This window comes from Pan paniscus, chromosome 12 (assembly GCF_029289425.2).
Source record: "Pan paniscus chromosome 12, NHGRI_mPanPan1-v2.0_pri, whole genome shotgun sequence".
Lineage (NCBI taxonomy): Eukaryota > Metazoa > Chordata > Mammalia > Primates > Hominidae > Pan > Pan paniscus.
Window position 1 is genome coordinate 70,884,533 of NC_073261.2, and position 11,103 is coordinate 70,895,635.

General features: G+C 42.2%; 1 pseudogene; it reads left to right on the forward strand.

Annotated features, from left to right (window-relative positions):
* Window positions 1-6,300: 6,300 nt before the first annotated feature.
* On the forward strand, window positions 6,301-7,137 carry LOC100986987 (transcription factor BTF3-like; annotated as a pseudogene).
* Window positions 7,138-11,103: the final 3,966 nt, after the last annotated feature.

The following is an 11,103-nucleotide window of genomic DNA, read 5'->3' on the forward strand; positions in this document are numbered from 1 at the left end:
CTAATATATGTATTAGCAATAGACATATTTGTATATAGATAGAGCTTTGTTTTGATTTTTTTACAGAAACGGAATTGCATTGTACATGACTCTTTTTTTTTCCCACTCAACAATTGTATTAGCTCCTTTTTGGGTGTTGGCTTATCTCACAAAGACCTAGTTTGCTTCCTCCTCCTTAGAGAGGCTCCAGACAACCATATCTCTACTATATGACATCATTCCTTGGTCACAGATAATCAGACCACGTGTGGACATCTGACCCAACCTGGGACATCAGATTCTTTCTACCAGGAATTTGAAACTGGGACCATAATATTCTTATTTAGACTGAGCTATTCTCCTGAGTGATGGAAATTTTAAAACTTCAAAGCTGAGGTACAACTGTAACCCGATGTATGAATTGAAAAGTAGAGACAATTGCAAGGCAGAGAGATGAGACCAGAGAAGCAGGGACAAGATATGAGAAGGCACTTCCTGGGATCCTAGTTGATAACCATTTTCTTATCTCATGCTCTTTTTGAGGACTTCTGCTGTGGGATTCCACAAGACGCATTCAAATCTTTATAATACATTTCCTTTAATGCTCATGCCAGCTCTCAAGAGGCAGAGCTCACATCAGTTGTATTTTCAAAATTAATTTGAGGTGGGGCACGGTGGCTCATGCCTGTAATCCTAGCACTTTGGGAGGCTGAGGCATGTGGATCACTTGAGGTAAGGAGTTCTAAACCAGCCTGGCCAACTTGGTGAAACCTCGTCTCTACTAAAAAAAAAAAAAAAAAAAAAAAATCTGGGCATGGTGGTGGATGCCTGTAATCCCAGCTACTCGGGAGGCTGAGGCTGAAGAATCACTTGAACCTAGGAGGCAGAGGTTGCAGTGAGCCAAGATTGCAACACTGCACTCCAGCCTGGGTGAGACAGCGAGATTCCATCAAAAACAACAACAACAAAAAACTGATTATCAAAAATTGTAATTGTTTATGTAAAGAATTGCTGGCCAGGCATGGTGGCTCACACTGTACACAGCACTTTGGGAGGCTGAGGCAGGCGGATCACTTGAGGTCAGGAGCTCAAGACCAGCCTGGCCAACATGGTGAAACCCCATCGCTTCTAAAAATACAAAATTAGCTGGGCGTGGTGGCGCATACTTGTAATCCCAGCTACTGGGAGGCTGAGGCAGGAGAATCGCTTGAACCTGGGAGGGCAGAATTGCAGTGACCCAAGATCCTGCCATTACACTCCAGCCTGGGCAACAAGAGCGAAACTCAGTCTCAAACAAAAAAAATTGTTAACTAGGTACTGATGAACCGAAAGTGCTAAAGGAAAACACTTGTTGAATAAACAATTTTTCATTGAAAAACTTCTATAGAAAAATTACATGAATAGTACAAAGGAACACCTGTATACGTTTCAGTTGGATTGACCAATTGACTTTCTCCATGTTTGCTTTCTTTTTTTTTTTTTTTAGATGGAGTCTCGCTCTCTCACCCAGGCTGGAGTGAAGTGGCACAATCTCAGCTCACTGCAACCTCTGCCTCCCAGGTTCAAGTGATTCTCCAGCCTCAGCCTCCCGAGTAGCTGGGATTACAGGTGCCCACCACCACGCCCAGCTAATTTTTGTATTTTTGTAGAGGTGAGGATTCACCATGTCAACCAGGCTGGTTTTGAACTTCTGACTTCAGGTGATCCACCTGCCTTGGCCTTCTAAATTGCTGGGATTATGGGTGTGAGCCACTACACCTGGCCTATTTTCTTATTTTTTAAAACATTTATTGATGAATCATTCAGACACATTTAAACATCACTTTTGAAGATTTCAAAAGTTTCTATGAAAAAAGTCCTTATGCATTAGAGATGCATACTGGAAGTATTTATGGCTGAAATGGCATGTCTGAGGTTTGCTTTAAGGTACATCAGCAAGGCCAGGTGCTGTGGCTCACACCTGTAACCGCAACACTTTGGGAGATCAAGGCAGAATGATCGCTTGAAGCCAGGAGTTCAAGACCAGCCTGGCCAACATGGCAAAACCCCATCTGTACTGAAAATACAAAAATTAGCTGGATATGGTGGCCCATGCCTGTGATCCCAACTACTTGGGAGGCTGAAGCACAAGAATTGATTGAATCCAAGAGACAGAGGTTGCAGTGAGCAAAGATTGCACCACTGCACTTCAGCCTGGGCAACAGAGTGAGACTCTGTCTTAAAAAAATAAAAATGAAAATAAAGTACATCAGCAAAAGGAGACAAAAAGTGGGGGAGGGATGTGTAAATAATAAAGTAAAATAGTGACCACTGTTAAACCTAAGTCATGGGTTTATTATACTATTTTCTCAATTTTTACGTATGTTTGAAAATTTACAAACTGAAAAGTAAAAAAAAAAAAAAAAGTTCCCTTAACTATTTCTTTTTTAAAAAAAAGATCAAATTGGAACCATTTGGCATTATATTATGTAAAATCCAGCTCTTGGCTGGGTGTGGTGGTTCATGCCTGTAATCCCAGTACTTTGGGAGGCTGAGGTGGGAGGACTGCTTGAGCCCAGGAGCTTGAGAGGAGCTTGGGCAACATAGGAAGACCCCATAGCTAAAACAAGAAAAATTTAAAAACAAATTAGCCAGGCATGATGGTGCACACCTGTAGTCCCAGCTATTCAGGAGGCTTAGGTGGGAGGCTCCCTTGAGCCCAAGAGGTCAAGGCTGCAGTGAGTAGTGATTGCACCACTGCATTCCAGCCTGGGCAATGGAAAAAACTTAAAAAAAAAAAAAAGAAAGAGAGAGAGAGAGAAAAAGAAAGAAAGAAAGAAAGAAAGAAAGAAAGAAAGAAAGAAAGAAAGAAAAAGAAAGAAGAAAGAAAGAAAGAGAAAAGAAAAGAAAAATCAAGGTTATATTAGCTTTATATAAAGAGTTAGAAAATGTTTTCTCTTTTTTTATTCTTTGAAAATATATACTGTATTGTTACAGGACCTTTGGGGTATTACTTTTCTGGCCAGAAATCTCTATGGTCAGTGGCACCTTTGCCCAAGTTATTGTCCTGTGTCCAGGAAGAATGAGGTACACAGACAAGTGGAGGGTGAGCAAGATGAATACGAGCTTTATTGAGTGTTAGAACAGCTCAGAGACCTGTAGTGGGTGACTCCTGTCTGCAGGCAGGTCGTCCTGATAAACATTCAGCCCTTAGCAGAGAGGGTGGCTCCTCTCTGTAGCTGGTCATTCCAGCGTCTGCAGCTCTCAGTGGAGAGGAGGCCCTGGAGAAGATAGCTCCTCTCTGCAGCTGGTTTTCCCAGTGTCTGCCCTGCTGTGGTTGAGTCTAGGGGTTTTTATGGTCTTCAGAGGGGTGAAATGCATGCTGATAGGTCCACGAGCAGCCATGGGTGAGCCCAGGAAAAGGCGCCATGAGTTCTGCCTCCAGTACACAGGAGTGGCAGCCCAGCCCCCAGCTTTGAGGCCTTCCCCTGCCTAAAGGTGGGGCTTCACCAGCTTCCTGCCCCCTTCTGCCCAGGAACCTGTCTGCCTCCGGCTGCTGTTCATATTTCACAGGCTATTCATGCCAAGGGACACCTGCAAGCCAATGCTGAGCTGCCCTCAGCCTCCCCTCGGCTTCCCTCCCGCACTCGTGGGTGCCCAAAGTCCGGAGGGGACTGAGGCAGCAGGGGGCTGGCATGTCAGGGCTGCCCCAATCATGTGCCCACCTGGCTGGGCTGTGACAGTGCCTGGGCTCGGCCCCAACCTTGCTCCACAATTGCAGTGGGTACTGGGAGCAGGGAGAGGCCAGGCAGTGGGAGCAGGCACTTTGTTCCTGTAGGGGGCCTTCCTGGGCCCCCAAGAGCACAGAGATGCCCAGTTCCAAAGCCAGGCTTGGGCAGCTGCAGCTGCACCCAGGGAGATCCTGCCTCACTAACTCGGAAGGGGTGAGGCTCCCATTTGTCCCCAGCTCCCGCCAGCTCCATGGAATGTGCAGTCCCAGCCACACCTCCGAGATGGGAGCAGGCACTGACAGCAGGAGAAACCAGGCAATGAGAGCAAGCACTTCTGAGCCTGCAGGGGGAAGGGAGGTCTTCCTGGGCACCCAAGACCACAGAGATGCTGGGGTCTGGACCTGCACCAGAGTAGCTGCGGTGGCACCCAAGGAGACTTGCGCAGCACCTCCCTCCTGCAGCCATCATGGCAGCAGCCACTCTAGATGGGCCGCTGCTGCCACCAGCATTAGTTTCCTATTGCTGCTGTAACAAATTACCACAAAGTTAGTAGCCTGAAACACTGCATATATATTATCTTTCAGTTCTGGAGGTCAGAAGTCCAAAATAGGTTAGCAGGCTGTATTCCTTCTGGAGGTTCTGAGGGAAAATCTGTTTCCTTGCCTTTTCCAACTTCTACTTCTAGAAGCTATCTATATTTCAAGATTCATGATCCCTTTGAAGATCTTCTATCTTCCAAGTTGACAGTATAACATCTTCAAATTTCTCTCACTCTCTGACACATTTATCTCCTTTTATAAGGGCCCCTGTGATTGCACTGAGCCCACCTGGATAATCCAGGATACTCTTTCCATCTCAAGATCTTTAATGTAGTCACATCTGCAAAGCCTTTTTCCCCTTGAAAAGTAACATATTCAGTTTTCAGGGATTAGGAGGTGTACATCTTTGGGGTACTATTATTCTTTCTCCAAAATATATGTAAGCTTAGTGTTATTTCTTCCTTAAATGTTTGGAAGAACGTAGCAGTGAAACCATGTGGGACTGAGGTTTTATTTGTGGGAAGGTTTATAATAATACATTTAAGTTATTTAATACGTAGTAGACTCTTCAGGCTTGGTATGGTGACTTGTGTCTGTAATTGCAGCACTTTGGGAGGCCAAGGCTTCAAACTCTTGGCCTCAAGTGATCCTTCTGCCTCAGCCTCATGAGTAGGTGGGACTATAGGCACATGTCACAATGGCTGGCTTTGATCACTGATTTTTGATGTTACTATTTTAATTGTTTTGGGGCACCATAAACCACATCCATATTACATGGTAAACTTACTCAATAAAGGTTGCGTGTGTTCTGACTGTCCCACCAACTAGCTATTATCCCATCTCTGTCTCTCTCCTCTGGCCTTCATGTGAGACAACAATATTAAAATTAATCTACTTAATAACCCTACAACAGCCTCTGAGTATTCAAATGAAAGAAAGAGTTGGATGTCTCTCACTTTAAATCAAAAGCCAGGAATGATTAATTTTACAACTAAGATTAATGTTAGTTGTCATCTTCTCAAGGCATGTTAAAAGCCAAGATAGGCCAAAAGCTAGCCTCTTATGCCAAACAGTCAAGTTGTGAATGAAAAGGAAAAGTTCTTTTTTTTTTTTTTTTTTTTTTGAGACAGGTTATTCTCCGTCACCTAGGCTGGAATGCAGTAGCATGATGATGGCTCACTGTAGCCTTGACCTCCGGAGCTCAAGCCATCTTCCTACTTTGGCCTACCCCAAGTAGTTAGGACCACAGATGTAAGCCACCATGCCTGGCTAATTTTTAAATTTTTTATAGAGTCTGGGTCTCCGCATGTTGCTCAGGGTGGTCAAAAGCTCATGGGCTCAAGCAATGTGCCCACCTTGGCCTCTTAAAGTGCTGGGATTACAGGCATGAGCCACTGCACTAAGTCTAAGAAATGTTCTTGAAAGAAATTAACACGCAAATAAGAAAGTGAGAATGTGAGAAAGTGAGAAAGGCTGTTGCCAATATGGAGAAAGTTTTAGTGGTCTGGATAGATCAAACCAGCCACCACATTCCCTTAACTTAAGGCAAGAAAGTTAGCAAGGCCCTAACTCTCTTCAGTTCTGTGAAGCTGAGACAGGTAAGCATGCTGCAAAAGAAAAGTTGGAAGGTAGTGGAGGTTGGTTCATGAAATTTCATGAAGAAGCTGTCTCCATAACATGAAAGTGCAAGGTGAACAGCAAGTGTTAATAGAGAAGCTGCAGCAAATTATCCAGAAGACCTAGCTAAGATTATTGATCAAGGTGGCTACACTAAATAACAGATTTTTAATGTATACAAAATAGCCTTCTATCAGAGGAAGATGCCATCTAGGACTTTCAAAGCTAGAGAGAAGTCAATGCCTAGCTTCAAAGAACAGACTGACTTTCTTGGTGGGGGCTAATGCAGATGGTGACTTTAACTTGAAGCCGATGCTCATTTAGCATTCCAAAAATTCTAAGGCCCTTAAGAATTACGCTAAATTGGTGTGTACACCTAATCTCAGCTGGTCCACCCAAGACCCCCTGAGCACCAACCCTAGTCCCCCGGGTGGCCCCTTATCCACTCCGACAAGATGAAAGAAGCAATCATGAACCAGGAAAAACTCGCAAACTGCAGGCACAAGTGCGCATTGGTGGGAAAGAACTGCTTGCAGAAAGAAGGTGGTTCATAGAGCAGCCGCAGCAGATGATAAAAACTTCAATTCTCCTTAAAGAAGTTAGGGGTAAACAATATCTCTGGTATTGAAGAGGTGAATATGTTTACAAACCAAGGAACAGTAACCACTTTAACAACCCTAAAGTTCAGGCATCTCTGGCAGCGAACACTTTCACCATTACAGGCCATGCTCAGATAAAGCAGCTGGCAGAAATGCTACCCAGCATCTTAAACCAGCTTGGTACAGGCAGTCCGACTAGTTTAAGGAGACTGGATGAAGCTCTGCCCAACAATCTGTGGATGGAAAAGCACCACTTGCTACTGGCGAGGATGATGATGATGAAGTTCCAGATCTTGTGGAGAAATTTGAAGAGGCTTCCAAGAATGGGGCAAACTGAATTGAGTCAACTTCTGAAGATAAAACTTAAAGTTACTGGGAGCTGCTATTTTATATTATGACTGCTTTTTAAGAAATTTTTGTTTATGGATCTGATAAAATCTAGATCTCTAATATTTTTAAGCCCAAGCCCCTTGGACACTGCAGCTCTTTTCAGTTTTTGCTTATACACAGTTCATTCTTTGCAGCTAATTAAACCAAAGAAACTTGGGAATCAAGTTTGAAACAAAGGTTAATAAAGTTCTTTGCCTAGTTAAAAAAAAGAAAGAATTATACTAAATCCACTCTGCCTGTGCTCTATTAAAGGAGCACCAAAGTCCACCTGACAGCACATCTGTTTACAGCATGGTTTACCGAATATTATAAGCCCACTGTTGAGACCTGCTGCTCAGGAAAAAAAAGATTCCTTTCAAAATAACATTGCTAGGGCCCAGTGCAGTGGCTTACGCCTGTAATCCCAGCACTTTGGGAGGCCGAGGCGGGTGGATCATGAGGTCAGGAGTTCGAGACCAACCTGACCAACATGGTGAAACCCCATCTCTACTAAAAATACAAAAATTAGCATGGCGTAGTGGCGTGTGCCTGTAATCCCAGCTACTCGAGAGGCTGAGGCAGGAGAATCGCTTGAACCAGGGAGGCAGCGGTTGCAGTGAGCTGAGATTGCACCATTGCACTCCAGCTTGGGCAACAGAGCAAGATTCCATCTAAAATAAATAAATAAATAAAAATAACATTGCTCACTGACAATGTACCTGGTCATCTAAGAGCCCTGCTGGAGGTATACAAGGAGATTAATGTTTTCATGCCTGCTAACACAACATCCATTCTGCGGCCCACAGATCAAGGAATAATTCAACTTTCATCTTGTTATTTGTTTGGAGAAAAAGTCTCAAAGTGTTGTTTCCCTCTGCTCTCGCACCACAACAATCAACACAGAAGGCTTCTGTGGCTAAATGTGTGGGGATTTTTGCCCACCAACAAGCAGTGAACACCAATCTGATACTACCTAGAGACAGATCAGATCCCACGGGTTGAGGGCTCAGTCCTCAAGGCTAATCCCCAAGCTTCAGACACAAGTCACAAGTCTGGGCCTGGTGAACTTCTGACTGTCTTCAAGTTGGAGTCCCCACAACCACTTCTTTGGGTTCAATTGATTTGCTGGAGTGGCTCACCGAACTCAGGGAAACATTTATTAATACATTTACTGGTTTATTATAAAGGACATTATAAAGGATACACATGAAGAGAAGTATACAGTGAGGTATAGGTGAAGGAGCACGGAGGTTCCATGTCTTCTCTGAGTGCACCATACTGTGGGAACCTCCACATATTCAGCTACCTGGAAGCACTCCAAATCCTGCTCTTTTGGGTTTCAGAGAGGTTTCGTTACATAGGCATGATTAATTAAACCATTGGCCATTGGTGTTCAATTAACCTTTGTCCCCTTATCCCCTCACCGGAGGTTGGGGGGTGGGGTTGAAAGTCCCTATCCTCTAATCATGCTTTGGTCTTTCCAGTGACCACTCCCAGCCTGAAGCTATTACTCAATATTAGCCATACAAAAAGACAGCACTTTGGAGATTCCAAGGATTTTAGGAGTTGTGTGCCAGGAAATGGGGAAAAAGCCCAAATATACATTTCATGATATGACATTAAGAAATACATTTTATAATGCTATAGCTGCCAACGATAGTAATTTCTGTGATGGTTCTGGAAAAAATACCTTGAATACCTTCTGGAAAGAGTTCACCATTCTAGATGTCTTTTCGAATATCCACGATTCATAGGAGGTCAAAATATTAATATTAACAGAAGTTTGGAGGAAGTTTATTCCAACCCTTATGGTTGACTTTGAGGGGTTCAAGACCTCAGGGGAGAAGGTAACTGTGGTGGAAATGGTAAGAGAACTAGAAGTGGAACCTGAAGAAGTAGTTGAACTGCTGCAATCTCATGATAAAACTTGAACGAATGAGTAGTTACTTCTTATAGATGAGCAAAGAAAGTGGTTTCTTGAGATGGAATATACTCTCAAGTGAAGATGCCATGAACATTGTTGAAATGACGACAAGAACTTAGGATATTCCATAAAATTAGTGAATAAAGCAATGGCAGGGTTTGAGAGGATCGACTTCAATTTTTAAAGAAGTTCTACTGTGGGTACAATGCTATCAAGCAGCAGCTCATGCTACAAAGAACTCTTTTGTGAAAGGAAGAGCCAATCAATGTAGCACACTTCATTACTGTCTTATTTGAAGAAATTGCCACAGCCACCCTAACCTTCAATAACTACCATTCTGATTGATTAGGAGCCAGCAACATTAAGATAAGACCCTCCACCAGCAAAATAATTTTGGGTCATTGAAGGCTCAGATGATCATTAGCATTTTTTAGCAGTAGAGTATTTTTTAATGCAGGTATATATAGTTTTTTATACATAATGCTACTGCACACTTAATAGACTACAGTATAGTATAAACATAATTTCTTATGCACTGGGAAACCAAAAAATTTGTATCTCCTGCTTTATTGCAATATTCGCTTTATTGCAGTGGTCTAGAACCAAACTACTCCAAGGTGTGGCTATACTTAAAATCATGATATCTTAATTTGTTTGCTTAAAATATATCTGCATGTGTATCCTAAGCAGATAAATCAAGACATGATTATTCATATTATTAGAGGTAAGTGAAGTTTAGAGAGAGGTCTCCAGGCTAGACCATATTCATTTCTCTCTTTGACCTCCTGTGGTTGTTGCTGTCTACACTATCCCCTTACTACTCGAAGTGTAATTTCAGAGGTATTCCTATAATTGTAATATAATGCCAGCATATGTTTTTTATGTTACAAAACGTAACAAACGTTATTTCAGGAAAATCGAAATACCATCAACAAATGAAATGTGAAATAATGCCCTTGATAGTAATGTCTTTTCCTTTCTACCAATAGAGGGCAACATGAACGAGTTGCTGACTTGATGACAGTGTTCAAACCTCCTGTCTCAGCAAAGTTCAAAAAAGACAGTATTAAACTTGTGACAAACAAAAGCAGTAGACGTTGAAACTATAAAACATTAGTAGGAGGAGCTCCTGTCTGGTTTCTCTGCCTACAGTCTCACCTCTTTCCAATCCCCCTACTATAGTGCTGCTGGAAATTTCTTCTAAAGGAGAAATCTGATATCATTCCCTTGATTTTTTTTTTTAAAGCTCAGTTGTACTCTACGACCAATAGGATAAAAGGCCAAGTTCTTTAGTGTGATATTTGGGTTTCTTCTTAATATGACTTTAACTTTCATTTCTCACCATTGTCCACATTTGGAAACTTCTTTAGCCACGCCAAGCTACTCATGGCTCCTCAGACGCAATATACTCTTCTATACCTTGATGATGCTTTGCTTTGGTGGTTCTTCCACCTGAAATTCCCTGTACTTCCACTCCCCATTAAACACTTACTTATCATTCAAGGCCTGGCTCAAAAGTCATCTTTCTGTGGAGACTTTCTTGACTTTCCATTATTGAACCTTGTTTCTCCCACAAATAGCATATACTACAGATTGAATTGTTTTAGAATAATTAGTTTGTATTCCTTAGCAGACTACAAGGTCTCTGAGGGTTCATGTGTCAAAAGGAAATGTCTTATTCATCTTCATGTCTCCAATGCCTAGTATGCAGTAAATACTCATAATGTGTGTTTGTTGAATGAACAAAGAAAAGGAACTAAATAGAGAGTTCTCATATTGGACAAAACACCTTGTGTAAAATTTTAGACAGACATTCCAGCTAAGGCTTGTAGATGGTGCTTCTCACAAGTTCAGGAAGCATCAGATGTTACTAAAAGATTATCTTTTGAAATATATAGATGTTTTTGGAGAATTTTAATTTCCCTATTGCCTCTTAGCAGCCAGATTTTTTTTGTAGTATAGTTAAGATGGAGGTTCTTTGGTGCAGAAGTACAGGGATATTATGTTACTTACAATTTAGAGAAATCCTGGTTGCACGAGGTCACCTATTTCTAAGCCAGGTGGAATTCTACTTTCCTGCTTCTCTGGAGACAAGGGATGATCTACAGTCTGTGTGTACTTGGCATACTCAATAACCAATTCCAGTCTCATTTATGTCTGTTTGCTGAGATTAGCATTCACAAAGTGACGGAAGAAGAAGGTATTCCTTTCATGATTCTACCTCAGACTTGTACACTGCAATACATTTAAAAACACATGACGTATATACCAGTAAGTAGACACAGCTGATGTTTTGCAGAGGTGATCATTGCTATACCATCTGCCAGGTTTTGCAGTTGGTTTAAAAAAAAAAAAAGAAATTAGTT